Raw genomic sequence first — 14,221 nt, forward strand, 5'->3', positions numbered from 1 at the left:
GGCAGTCCTACACATTTATTTTAGAAATTCTTAGAAATGGGGTGAGGTCCACTGTAGGCAGTTTAAGGTTAAAGTTATGGGGGTTTGAGGATGTAACAACAGAGTCAGGTAATGCATTCCAGGCATTGACCCCTCTGTTGCTGAAGTCGTATTTTCTGCAATTGAGTTTGGAGCGGTTTACCTTGAGTTTGTATCTATTGTCTGCTTGTGTATTATTGTGGTTGAAGCTGAAGTAGTCGTTGACAGGTAGGACATTGTAGCAGACAATTTTGTGTCCTTCACTTAGATCAGACCGTAGGTGGCGTAATTCTAGGTTGTCCAAGCCCAAACTTTTGAGCCTGGTGGCATAAGGTATTCTGTTGTGAGCAGAGGAGTGGAGGACTCTTCTTGTGAAATACCTCTGGATCCCCTCAATTGTACTAAGGTCCAATATACAGTGTGGATTCCAGGCAGACAAGCTGTATTCGAGAATTGGTCTGGCAAAGGTTTTGTATGCCCTAGTTAGCAGTACAATGTTACCAAAGAAGAAGCTTTGCAAAATTAGGTTGACAACCCTTAATGCCTTTTTGGCAATGCTGTTACAGTGGACTCTGGGGCTTAGATTGTTTGGGATGAATTCTCCTTGACAGAGTGGGGGTCGTCTACGAGATCTTATCTGCCCAGCTTGTATTTGGTGTTTTGATTATTATTTTTTTGCCAATGTGTAAGACAGAGCATTTGTTGGTTGAGATTTGGATGATGACATATGACTGTAATAAAGCCTGCCCATTAAATGCATCAAGCGTCCCATTCATCGGCATGAAAAGTAACCTATGACATGATTGTTGGTTATGTTTTTGCACATTTGTCCAGTATTAATGTCTATGGAGATTCTCAGCCATCCAGGTCATGGTTGTCCCAAAAGTGCTGCTTTTTTCAAAAGGCAACTGGACTTTTTGGTTTTCCCTTGAAGGCGTTTCACTTCTCATCCAACGAGCTCCTTCAGCTCTGAGGAAGCTTCTTGGAGGAGAAGCGAAACATCTTCAAGGAAAAACAGAGGAAGTCCAGTTGCCTTTTGAAAAAAATAAGGACCTTTGGGATATCCAGTGTAACAACAATAAACATTTTGCCTAACGGGTTCTAATTGTCTGTTTTGATGAAAACTCAGTTTCCCATTTATAAAATAGAAGAGTGGTGTAACAGAATGGATATAACGAGGATGCGAACGTAATACATAATAAGCTTCGAAAGGACCTTAGAGGTCTTCTAGTCCAACCCCATGCTCAAGCAGGAGACCCTATATCAGTGATGGCAAACCTTTTCAACACTGAGTGCCCAAACTGGAATGCACATGCATGCACATACATGGGTGCATGCCGAAGCGCTACAAACCTGAAGACCAGCTGGCTGGGGTGCACATGTTTGTTTTTTTGGCCATTTGGGGGGCCGTTTTCACTTTTGGGCTGTTTTCAGGCCATTTTGGGGCTGTTTTTAGGCTGTTTTCGGCTCAAAAATGGCTGGAAAACGGCTGGAAAATGGTTGAAAAACAGCTCATTTTTGGCCATTTTCCAGGCCATTTTCCAAGCCATTATCCAGTGTTTCAGCACCCGCGAAGACCAGCATGCATGCCAGAAACCAGGAGAGCAGCTGGCAACGGTGTGCATGCCCACAGAGAGGGCTCTGCATGCCACCTCTGGCATATGTGCCATAGATTCACCATCATGGCCCTATATCATTTCAGACAAGTGACTGTCCAATCTCTTCTTGGAAGCCTCCAATGACGGAGCACCCACCTCTTCTGAAGACAAGCTGTTCCACTGCTTAATTGTTTTCACTGTCAGGAATTTTTTTGCTTTGGTTGCTGAGAAAGAGTAACAGGCTCAAAGTCATCCAGCTTTCGTGGCTAAGGTGGGACTAGAAATCACCATCTCCTGATCATTGGCCCAAAGTCACCAAGCCGGCTTTCATGGTTAAGGCAGAACTAGAACTCACCATCTCCGGGCCATTGGCCCAAAGACACCTAGCTGGATTTCATGGCTAAGGTGGGACTAGAACTCATGGTCTTCAAGCTTCTAGCCTGGTATCTTTACCAATAGACCAAAATGGCTATCTGGTTTGGAAAGAGATTGCTTGAGTGGTTGGCCACGCCTTAACTCTAAAATGTCAGCAAGAGATTTCTATAAGGAGGAGTTAGGAGTGGAACTAATTAGCAAGGGGCGGCCTTGACAGTAAGGAAGGAGGTCTTGTTTTCATTTTACTGGGATTAAAGCTGATTCTAGAGATAGAGAAGCGAAGTCACTCTGTGGTCAGAAGCCGGATGGATGGAAAACAAGAATTGAGGCAGGATCAATTTCATCAGCCGTGGAGATTTCTCCCAAGCAGTTCATCCTCCACTGGGGATTTCTAGCCATGAACCAGGGACTACGAACACCGTGTGTCACTCTTTCATCTCCTGTACTTGTGTGACCTCAGGGCTTGGCAGGGCCCAATCTCAATCAGCAAAGGGAGCAAGAAGGCCTGAAGACTACAGAGCGGACACAGTTGTGAAAAGGTGCTTCAGAGCACAGAGCGAGCTTGAATTGCTGCAGTTTCTGGAACTCCTTAAACCAGGGGTGGGATCAGGGGGGAAATGCTACCAGTTCATCCGAACCAGTAGTAAAAAATGCTACTGGTTCGCAGAACCGGTAGTAAAGAATACTAAAAAAAGTTCCAATGATCGCACGTCACACAGCTGATCTTCGGAACTTTTTTTTTTTAAAAAAAGTTTTTCTCTGGAAATGCGGGGGTGGAGAGTCCATTTTTGCTCCCAGCAGGCTTCCGTGAAGCCTGCTAGCCAAAAACGAGGGGTTGGGGTGCTAAGAGAGAGAGAGAGAGAGAGAGAGAGAGAGGGGGGGAAAAAGGAGAGGAAGGAAGGACTACAAACCTGGCATTAGACGCAGCTTCAGAGGATAATCCAGGGCTGGAAGGGATTTGGAGGTCATCTAGTCCAACCCTGCTCCAGCAGGACATTGTTAGTGAGTTTCTGTCTTTGGATCCCCCAGTTACATGACTACATAGCCACACCCATCCAGTCACATGACCCCACCAAGCCACATCCACAGAACTGGTAGTAAAAAAATTTAGATTTCACCTCTCTGGGTGGGATTCAGCTGGTTCAGAGCGGTTCAGGTGAACCGTTAGCTTCGACAATCAGCTGAGAGCGAACCAGTTCAATCCGACGATCAGGTGGGCCCTCCCTCCCTCCTTTGCACTTTACTTACCTATATCCTCTCAGCCGATTAGCATGGGAGAGCGAATTGCCGTGCCTCAGCTGTGTTGCTCCCCAAGAAGTAACGTGGAAAGTAACTTTTGGTAAAACTGCGCACACGTACACAGCTTTGCACAACACGCAATCACCGAACAGGTTGTTCAACCGGCAGGATCCCACCACTGCTTAAAGCAGCCATGTCTTCTCCCAAGATTGTGCGGATGTCTTTACAAACTGGCAAACTATGTTTGGTTTAAGGGTTTAGCAAGAATCGGGTGGCTCTGGATGCCATAGTATGATAGGATGTAATGACTGTTGACTTTATATTGGCTGCATTTATTATAGTTAGCATTGTTTAATGGCTTAAATGTTTAATTGTGTGGGTGCTCCATCACTGGAGGCTTTTAAGAGAAGATTGAACAGCCACTTGTCTGAAATAGTGTAGGGCTGTGATGGCGAACCTATAGCAGGCATGCTGGAAGCGTCACACAGAGCCTTCTCTCCGGGCATGTGAGCTGTTGCCCATTGCTCTTCCAGGTTCTGGTGCACCGCCCAACTGATCTTCACGTGCGTAGGAGCACCGGAAACCATAAGAGCAGACATCTGGTATGCATGTACGTGCTGGGCGGCTGCTCTTCTAGTTTCCGGAGCGTGCATGTGCACTGGCCACATGGTCTTCTGGTTTATTATTTATTTTATTTTATTTATTTTATTAATTAGACTTATATACAGCTTCATAGGGTTTTCAGCCCTCTCTAAGCGGTTTACAGATATATTTTTTTAGCAAATTGAGTCAGCAACTTGCCCCCACAGTCTAGGTCCTCATTTCACCCACCTCGGAAGGATGGAAGGCTGAGTCGACCTTGAGCCAGTGAGATTTGAACCACTGAACTGCAGATCACAGTCAGCTGAAGTGGTCTGCAGTACTGCACCCTAACCACATGTGAAGAGCCACTGGAAGAGCATCTTCCTGGTGCATGCAGAAATCGAAAGACCAGGTGGCTGGTGCACATGCGTGCTCCCGTTTCAGCACTCGGTGCTGAAAAGGTTTTCCTGGTATAGGGTCTCCTGCTTGAGCAGGGGGTTGGACTAGAAGACCTCCAAGAACCCTCCCAGCATTGTTTAACAGCTTGCTTTCAAAAGTTGTGGGTGTTCCATCACTGGAGGCTTTCAAGGAGAGACTGGACAGCCATGTGTCTCAAATGGTATAAGGTCTCCTACTTGAGCAGTGAGTTGGACTAGAAGACCTCCAAGGTCCTTTCCAACTCTGTTATTCTGTTCTATTCTGAAACTTGGGTAAGCAGCTGTGTATTGACAAAGGAGTGCTGGAGAGGTCTCACCGAGAGTTGGGGTCAACCCCAAAACTTGGGACTTGGGATGTCTTGAAAGGAAGCCACCAAGAAAAAACATGGCATAGGAACCTGTGATTGATTTAACCACAGTTTATGTAACCTTGTTTGCGTAGCTTGTCAAGAAGCATCAGGAAGGAAGTAGCAAATCATCTCCCCCACTTGTTTTCTTTAACAGGGGACTTTTCTATTTGGACACCTAAGCTTGTGTGTATAAAATGTGTGCAGTTGTGAGTCCTGCATGCTGTTGCATATTTTTAACGGGGAAATCATTTTGAAATGAAAGTCCCTGTTAAGAGAAGAAGCTGTTTTACATTTATAAGCCATGAGGGTGGTGGAAATTTGCATATTTATTTATTTATTTGCATATTGTTGGTTACAGTTTTTTTTCAACCTCCCCACCACTCCGTAACACTTAATGACACATCCCTGGCACCCAGAGAGGATTTCGTGCCCAGGACACTCATAATCTCTTGGTGGGTTGCGTTAAGTGATTTTGTTGGGTGAAATCTCTTTCAGGTGAGACTTAACTCAGGATGACTTCATGCATAGAGTCATATATATACACACACTAGTTGATAACCTGGCATTGCCCAGGTATTTATTTATAGGGGGGAAATGTCCAGACCAAACCTGATTTCTAATGTTGGATTTTCCCCCTTACCGGTGGGATCCCTTGTGGACTACTGTGAAGCCGTTACCATGGCAACTCCACTGTGCTGTATGGTAGAAGCCATTTAAAGGCACAACAGGCTGTATCTTAACAAAACACCCCCTTGATAGGTGTAGGGGTGTCTTACCCCCATAGTATTTGTTTCCAGAGTCTCTCTCTCTCTCTTTCTCTCTCTCTCTCTCTCATTCTCCCTCCCTCTCTCCCCCCTCCCTCCCTCCCCCCTCTCTCTCCCTCATGATTTTCCAGAGTCGGTCCATCCAATGGACTCATTCTAAATGGGGTTGGTGGGTTGGGGAGAAATTGCAAGTTTCCCTCTTTTTTTTCTTTGCAAAACCCTCACAAGCTATTATTCAAGGTAGCTTCTGAAAGGACCTTTGGTGGCCACCGAAAGATCCAAACCCAAAGGTGCTTTTTCCAAACAAAAGGTGGTGTGGGTTTTTTTTCCCCTCTGCAAATGTTTCGCTTCTCATCCAAGAAGCTTCTTCGGTTCTAACTGAAGAACTGAGGAAGCTTCTTGGCTGAGAAGCGAAACGTTTTCCAAAAAGAAAAGAAAGTCCAGTTCTCATTTGGAAAAAGCTCCTTTGGGTTGGGGATATTTCGGTGGCCACGACAGCTAGTCCTGGACTTACAACAGTTCGCTTATTATGACCGTTCAGAGTTACAACAGCACTGAAAAAAGTGAATTAGGACCATTTTTCACACTTACGACCATTGCAGCATCCCCAGGGTCACGTGATTTACCTTTGGATGCTTGGCAATGACTCACATTTATTATGGCTGCAGTGTCCGGGGGAGGGGGGGGGTTCACAGGATCTCATTTTTGCGACCTTCTGACAAGCCAAGTCAAATGGGGAATGTGGTGAGCCAGATTCACTTAACAAATATGTAACTAATTTACCAACTTCAGCGATTCACTTAACACCGGTGGCAAGAAAGGTGGTAAAATGGGACAAAATTTGACAAGAAATTTCAACGGTATTCAACTGTTTAATATACTATAATTCTAAGGTAAAGGTTCCCCTCGCACAAATGTGCTAATCATTCCCAACTCTAGGGGGCGGTGCTCATCTCCGTTTCGAAGCCAACGAGCCAGCATTGTCTGAAGATGTCTTCGTGGTCATGTGGCTGGCATGACTAAACGCCGAGGGTGCACAGAACACTGTTACCTTCCCACCAAAGGTGGTTCCTATTTTCCTACTTGCATTTTTACATGCTTCTGAACTGCTAGGTTGGCAGAAGCTGGGACAAGTAACAGGAGCTGATTCCATTGTGCGGCGCTAGGGATTCAAACTGCCAACCTTTCCGATCGACCAGCTCAGTGTCTTAGCCACTGAGCCACCGCGTTCCTTTTGATCATTCTAAGATTAGAGAATTAATATCAAGGTAAATGATGTTGTAAATTTGATGGTTATTGCACAGAGATATTTGTACACATATGACAAATATTTTTGTTTAAGCAAATGTTCATATTTTTTAAAAAAATTTAAAAACTTAAAAAAGGAAGAAAAAAAAGAAATTTCTCACTCAGCAATATAAATTTTGGGCTCAATTCCCGCAAGCTCTTCTTCATATGTTTTAGCCTCCAGGCCTTTTTCAGTGAAAAGGGCTTTTTGCAGAATGAAGTAAGGAATAGGCAAGGAAAGGCTGCATCAAACGGTGGTTTTTTTTCACTCCACTCTTTTTTGGGTAGTCCATAAAAGGTGCGTGTCCCTTTAAGGAGCTCAATGTCCGAGAACGGAGTCCGGCTTCGGAAGGAGAAGCCGCAGCATCGGGGCGATGCGCGCGCATCTCGGAGAGGTGGGGGGGGAAGCTGCTGGCACGGGCATTGTTCCCTGACGTCACTCAGCCCAACGCTGCTGCTGCCGCTTCTGCTGCTGCTCTCAAAACTTGCCTTTGTTATTCAGCTCTCCATCTGACACGGCGGCTGGCTGCAAAACGCGGAAGCCGGAATAGCCCCAAAGTCCGGAGCGGAGCTTCGGCGCCTAAGCCAAAGGAAGGAAGAATCTCTTGCGAGGAAAAATGAAGGGAAAAAAAGAGGGAGGGGGCTTCGCGTTTGCGAAGGAGGCGCTCCGGCATCCTCTGCTAGTCGGAACCCAGAGACCGAAGGCAGCTTTTTTTTTAAGCAGGGAGCTGCTTTTTTTTTTTTTTTTTGCAAATCCAGTGGCAAGGAGTTCCCAAGGCTTCCTGCTTGGAAAGCAAAGCCTTTGAGACGCAAAAGAGTGGGGACGGGGATGTGTGGGGCGGTCTGGGCGTTTAAACGTGGGGCGTACTCCCCGCGGGAGGGGGAGGGGCGATTTGATTTTTAATGGAGGCGATTTGAACCTTGTTTAAATCAAGTTAATGGCCTTTTAGGCTTCCTCCGCGTGAGATGAGTTCACTTTTTGAGTAAAGTAAGAATTATATGGGAGGGGGTCAGGTTTTTAAAGATGCTTAGGTGGGACAGGGCCAAAAAAAGGTTGGGAACCACTGGTTTAAACCCACAACGCCTCTTTCTTGGGGGGTGGGGGGAGAGAAGACAGCCAGAAATCACCTGTGTGGTTATTTCTGACTGTCCTGGTCAGCAATCCCTGGCAGGGTTGGGGAGGGTGGGTTCCTCTTCACAAGGCCTTTTGCAAAGTCTTTCCAGACTGAATGAGGGCCCTGTGAGCTCCAGACCCCCCTGTGAGTTGAATTGGTTATGGCTTCCAGTGCCAGTCACAAACTGAGCTCTGGCAGCCTTTAAACTTGAGCCTGTGGCTGATTTTCTCTGCTTTTTTCCCAAAATCTGCATTTTTTTAGAAAAGGAAGGAGAGTCTGGACATTCAGGATGAATGCTTCCTCCCCCTTGAACCCAGGGATGAAAGTCAGCACTCTTATCACACCTTTGTCCTCTTCTCCTTCGAAATAAACCCAAATTAACTTCCAAGTCCTACTCCCCCAGGCAACGAAGGGGAAAATACAAGTAATTCTCGATTTATGCCCCCCCCCCCAGATTTTATTGTTGTTAAGTGAGGTGTTTGTTAAGTGAGTTGGACCCATTTTATGACATTTCTTGCCACTGTTGTTAAGTGAATGGCTGAAGTTGTAAAGCTTAATCAATTCAGCTGTTTAGTGAATCTGGTATTTGTTAAGTGAACTTTGACCAATTTTACGACATTTCTTGCCACTGTTGTTAAGTGAATCACTTGGACTGGCCTCCCGGCGCTTGAAGATCCCTCCCCCCATCCTGTGCCTCTTAGGATACCGGGCATCTGTTGTCTGATCTGGGTGAAGCTGGGCAGAAAGTAACCTAGGAAGCCTTTTGCAGGAGACCTCGGAAAGAGGTTTTCCTTATCCGGAAAGGTTTTCTTCCCTGCTTCCCACCTTCTTTTTTTAAGATGGAAAATCAACTGCTATCTTCCTTTCTTCCTCCTTTCCTTTTCTCCCTCTTCCTTCCTTCTTTCCTTTCCTCCCTCCCTATTCCTTCCTTTCCTTTCTCCCTTCCTCTTCCTTCCTTCCTTCTTTCCTCCCTCCCTCTCTTCCTCCTTTCCTTCCTCCCTTCTTTCCTTTCTCCCTCTTCCTTTCTCCTTCTCCCTCCCTCCTTTCCTCCCTCTCCTTTCCTTCCTCCTTTCCTCGCTCCCTATTCCTTCCTTCTTCTTTCTTCCCTCCCTCTCTTCCTCCTTTCCTTCCTCCCTTCTTTCCTTTCCTCCCTCTTCCTTCCTTCCTCTCCCGGGTACCCACACAAAACAAGGAAGGCTGAGAAAGCGCTTGGAATTGAATGCCATGATCCCCGGCCCCCTTTCCAGCAACCGGAGGGAGGGGGGCCTGGAAATATTTGGGGTAGCGAGGGAAGAGTTGGGGTGGAGTTGAGGGGGAAGAGAAGCCTTTGGAGGCATCCCGTGCTGCTGTTTTTTTTTTTTTTAAGGAAAAAAAGATATTAGGATCGCCAACATTTTCAAAGCGCGGGTCCCGTTCACTTACTCTTGACTTTTTTTGGGGGAGGGGGGCTCCCGACTCTTGCCTCCCCGCCCGACCTCCCCCTTTTTTTTGGGGGGGGGGGTCTGGTGAGTTCGATCGGAGAATTAAACGATTGGGGAGGGTTGTCTCAAAATGAGCTTCCGTGATCCTGGCAAGGAGTAAAGAAGGCCCGGGGATCGCACTTCCGCGGCGCCAAACCCGACTTGGCTTCCCCGGGTCGTGAGAAGGCGGACCAAAAAGGAGGTGGGGACTGCAAGGGCTCCCTTCTATTGGGGATGGGGGGAAAGTGAAGAAACCTTTGCAAAAAGGCGTTCTCGGTGGAAGCCGAGAAGCGGTCTCTTCCCCCTCCCTCCCCCCCCGAGGGAGGTGGGCGTTTGAAAAATCCACGCCCCTCCTTCCCTGGAGCAGAATACCCTCCCTCCAATTTTGGCCCGTCCCTTCTCCTCCCCTCCCCCCGCCCCGAGAATCTCTGGGCGCTATAAACCAGGATTGGGACTTCCCTCTGGGGCATCTTTAGGACTCCGTGCACCTGGCGTGTAAAAAAAATAATAAACAAACAAGGAAATAAATTAAACGATGGATAGATGATAGATACATAGATAGATAGATATTAAAAAATTAAATAAGGAAGTAAATAAGTAAATAAATAAAAATTAAATAAGACCCAGCTAATAAACTAAAAGAGGGGCAAAAAGAGGGGAATCTAAGATGCGGCGGCCTTTTTTTGGTCTTGCCGTCTTGCACACTTCCATAAAGGCGCTTAAGCGAAAGGGGGACCACCGGCTTTTACTCCGAACGTAAGTCGCCCGCGGAGAGGCTCCGGCGCGGTTTCTTCCCCCAAACAGGTAGAGAGGTTTGAGGGGGGGGGGAGAACGCGCCGCTTACCTGAAGAGCAACCCCCCTCCCCAATCCCCTCGGAATCACGGAGTGGACAGAGAGGGTTGCCTCTCCCACATCGGGCAGCACATCTGGGTTTTGCGCGGATCCGGCTGCGCTCAAAGGAGACCCAAGCAGGGGTCGGTCGGTCTGTCTGTCTGTGGGGGTGGGGCGGTCCAGTCTCGTAGGAAACCCCCCTCGTCTCCGAACCCCCCATTTTCCCGGAGCTCCTCGTTCTCCCCCGAACGCCAAACAATAAGCGTGCAAAGCGAAAGGCGGCTGGTTTTGCACGCGAGCGAGCCCTGAGTGTGTGTGTGTGTGTGTGTGTGTGTGTGTCAAGGAAAGCGGGGAGGTTTCCCCCTGCGGAGAACGGCGAAGAAAGTGCCAAAGGCTTCGCAGGGTGGGGATCCCCCTTCCCCCCCTTCCACTTCTCTCTCTGCCCTTCTCTGTCTCTCCTTCTCTCCCTCTCCCCTTCTCCCCCCCCCCCGGTGTATTTTTTTTTATCAATCAGCGGGTCCGATTGCCATTCAGCTGGCTTCCCCAGACAGGAAGTTCTCCCCTTTGATGCTGGGGGGGGGGAGGAAGGGAGAAGAGAGAGGGGGGGGAAGGGATCGAAAGACAATTATTTGCGTTGTTCAACTTGGCTTTTCAAGATTGTAACTTTCGATGGTCAGAAGGTGGAGTGGAAGCGAAGGGAGCTTGGGGAGGGGGGGGGGGCGGCGGAGGAGACTGGGGGTGGGAGGGAAGGAGCCAGCCAGCCAAGCCAAGCCAGCCAGCCAGCGGAAGGCGTCTAACTCGAAGCTCCCTTTCAGAAGATAGGAATCTGGGACAGATTTTGCCAACAGCCAGAAGCGCGGGGCCCTTTGGTAATAAAATAGCCCATGTAATTTGACACTTCAACTTGCTGGGCTTCTCTGCGAGTTGATTCACTTTTATTCTTTCTACTAACACGGTGCTCTTCCCCCCCCCACCCGCCCCCTCCTATGGCTGGGTGAAGGTTGGGGTGGTTATTTTTTTCTCCTTAAAAAAATCCTTGGGTGATCCTTATTTTTTTTATTATTATTATTTTCTCTCTTCGCCGCCCACCGCCCCCCCTCCCCCGGAAAAAGCAAGGGAATAAGCGCGATTGAAGAGAGACACACACACACACACTCACAAACACACAGACACACACACACACACACACACAACTTCACCTTCCCCCCCCCCCCCGAGCCGCCGGACCTGCAATCCGCAGGGCGAGGAGAGTGGGAGAGAGAGAGAGAGAGAGAGAAAGGGTGGTGGGGGGACGACAAAACCGAGAGTATTGGGGGTCTTTTTGATTTCTTTCCATGCCGCTTCTCCTTTTGGCCTTTTGGATGGTTGCTTTGCCCGCCGGCTTCCCTGTGCGTTTCGCCCGCCGGCCGCCCCAGCTGCTCGGCTTCTCCAGCGCCGAGCCTTAAGGTAAGTTTTGCGTCCTGGTGCCCGCGGTCTTCGGTGCGCGGGGGGCTCTTTCCGTGGAGGGGTGGAGGGGTGGGTGGGTTGGGTTCCCCTCCGCGCCTGGGGGGGCTTGCAGAAAACAATGGAAAGTCCGGGGGGAAGCGAGAGAGAAGCGGAGGGCAGGCGGCGAGGGTTGGATGGAGCTTTGGGTGGCGAGATTGCAAAAAACCGGGGACTCTTCCCAGCGACTGTGTCTTGCCAAGCAGAAGAGTGGGAAGACTTCTTAAAGGGGCCGGGGTGCTTTTTCGGGAATCATTGGGCGCTGGGGGGGGGGGGAGAGCTATTGGAAGCCTGGGAGCTCCCCGGGGGTGGTGGTGGAGAAAGGGGGATGCGCTTAATTAATTGGCCTGCGAGATTAAATAAGTTGCTTTTTTTTTCTTGGGCAAGAGGTGGGTGGGTGGGTGGGATGGCAAGAAGGGCGCCCGGGAAAGAGAATTCGGGTGTTTTATTTTAAATAAATATTTTTAAAAAATATTATTTGGGGGGCACGGGGGTGGGGAACAGCGGAAGCGTTGCAAGGAAAAAGAAAGAAAAAAGAAGGGAGCAAAGAATAAATCTGGGTTCGATGTGGATGGATCCGCCGGAGGTGTTTCTTTTGTGTGTGTGTGTGTGTGTGTGTGTGTGTTTCTCTCTCCCGGTTGTGTTTGTGTATCCGAAGTTTTGAGGAGCCGCAACAATGTTGCCGCGGCAAGGGAAGCTTAAAAACAACAAAAATAGAGCGGGGCTCGGTTGTGGCATTAAAACACACAAAAGCAAAGGTTTAAAAATAAGCTGCTGGTTTGGCTGGCGGGAGTTTGGGGGGATTGCATTGCAAGCGTGTGTTTTTTTTTTCCCCTTTGCTTTTTCCTGGCTTTCTTTCCCCTCATCCCTATTCTTCACTGCCTCCACCCCCGTGTCTCCTGACCCGGCTTTTCCACTCCGGCCAAAGCGCTTTTCCTAAAAAGCGACGCCTTTCTGGATCGGTGGCCGCGAAGGGAAGGGAGAGTGGGACGCCGCGCGTGGAAAGGGATGTTGCGAGCGGCGGGGAATGGATGGAAGGAAGGAAGGAAGACTCTCCCCCTCCTCCGCTCGCGGGGCTTGGGAATTGAGGCCTCTGGAGCTAGGCTGGAGGAATGGGGGAGTGGGGGTGGGTGGGCTTGGAATAGCCGCCCCCCCTCGCTTCGTACATCTGTCCAGGAAGGCCAAGAGAAGGGGGAGAGAGCTGGGAAAGCTCCCTCTCTTTCGCTCTCGCTCCCTCTCTCTGTGCGTGCCTGCCTTCTTAAAATTGGAGGTGGGGGGGGGGGTCTCGGGCTGTAAGGCTAGCCGGTAAAATTAAAAAAAGAACAAACAGAAGGGACGCCAGCAATGCCAGCGGTTCGAACGGGAGGCTGGAGTTCCTGCCTTAACCCCGGAGAAAGTCTGATTTAGAAACAGGGGGAGGGGAGGGGGCGGCGGGAAAGGGGGAGGGGAGTGTGTGTGTGGGGGGGGAAGGAAACGGAGAATCCCAAGATTTTTTTTTCCTTCTGTCCTGCAAACTTTGTTTTGTTTTGGGAGATGTGGTGTCCTTGCTTGGAAGCACCCTCATGGGAAGGAAAAGGAGGGGGCTTCCATTTGGGAACTTTCCCCCCTCCCATTCCCAAAGACGACCCCCTCTTCCTCTTAAATGCGATCAAACGTGGCCCTAAGAAACGGGGGTGGGGGGAGGGAGCAGTGAAGCACAGCTTGGCCCACGGGGTAGGACGTTTTTGGCTTGGCCCCTACAGTCAACAGAGAGGTAGGATTTGAGGGGTCGAGTCCCCTATCCCCACTGGGAGTTGTGTGTGTTTGGGGTATGCACATGTTCCCTACAAACATATATGCAGAGACACAGACAGACAGAACCGGAATTACTGAGCTGATCTCTTAAAACGGGTCTCCCGCCTTGGCAACTTTAAGCCCTGGGGGACTTCCCAGAATTCCCCAGACAGACAAGACAGACAGACAGACAGGCAAAAGTGGAATTACTGATCTGAACTCTTAAAGCAGGCGTCTCCAACCTTGGCCACTTTAAGCCTGGGGGACTTCAACTCCCAGAATTCCCCAGCCAGCTGGGAGTTGAAGTCCCCCAGGGCTTAAAGTGGCCAAGGTTGGAGACCCCTGTCTTAAAGGATGTTCTGGGGCCAGAATAATTGGCTCAGATGTGACACTGGGTGTTCTGAGCAATCCCTCCCTCCCTCTCTCTCTCTCTCCCTCCCTCCCCTTCCCCTCCTTTCTCTCCCCCCTCCCCCTTGACATGAGAGTGAAGGATTTAACTTGGCAGGTTGAACAAATGCCCTCAGAAAGGTTTCCTAAGAGACAGTAAGAAAGCAGGGATGGGATTGAAAGGCACATGAATGCCTGCGAATGGACTGAGCTTTCTTTCTTTCTTTTTTTTTGATGGGGGGGGGGGGAAGAGATTAAATGGCTTTAAAAAAAGAAACCTTGAATAGCCACTGGATGCCTCTCGGCAGGGCAGTCCCTGTGGGACCAAGAGACTCCCTGAAAGGGGCAAAAGGCTTTTGAGTCCCAAGGCTGCCTGGCTAGATGAGGAAGGGGGGGGAGGCGGAAATGTGAGGGTGGGAGAGGGATGCTTGGATTTGCAATATGGGCTCTTGGCTTTAGAAACTGGAAAGAAGGTTAATGATGGGAATGATTATATGCATTAGGGGGAAGGGGCTCCAGTGG

The 14,221-nt window shown here is 49.1% G+C and overlaps 1 protein-coding gene across 5 annotated transcripts in view; it reads left to right on the forward strand.

Annotated features, from left to right (window-relative positions):
- Window positions 1-9,804: 9,804 nt before the first annotated feature.
- Window positions 9,805-14,221, forward strand: part of ZMIZ1 (zinc finger MIZ-type containing 1) — a 430,799-nt gene continuing 426,382 nt past the window's right edge. For 3 of the 5 annotated variants that reach the window (XM_032231507.1, XM_032231509.1, XM_032231511.1), the window contains exon 1: window positions 9,806-11,503. The gene's annotated coding sequence lies outside the window, so the exon portion shown is untranslated. Of the gene's footprint in view, window positions 11,504-14,221 lie in introns of all 5 variants that reach the window. The other 2 variants (XM_032231512.1, XM_032231508.1) reach the window with 2 other exon arrangements.

Source organism: Thamnophis elegans, chromosome 15, assembly GCF_009769535.1.
Source record: "Thamnophis elegans isolate rThaEle1 chromosome 15, rThaEle1.pri, whole genome shotgun sequence".
NCBI classification, from domain to species: domain Eukaryota; kingdom Metazoa; phylum Chordata; class Lepidosauria; order Squamata; family Colubridae; genus Thamnophis; species Thamnophis elegans.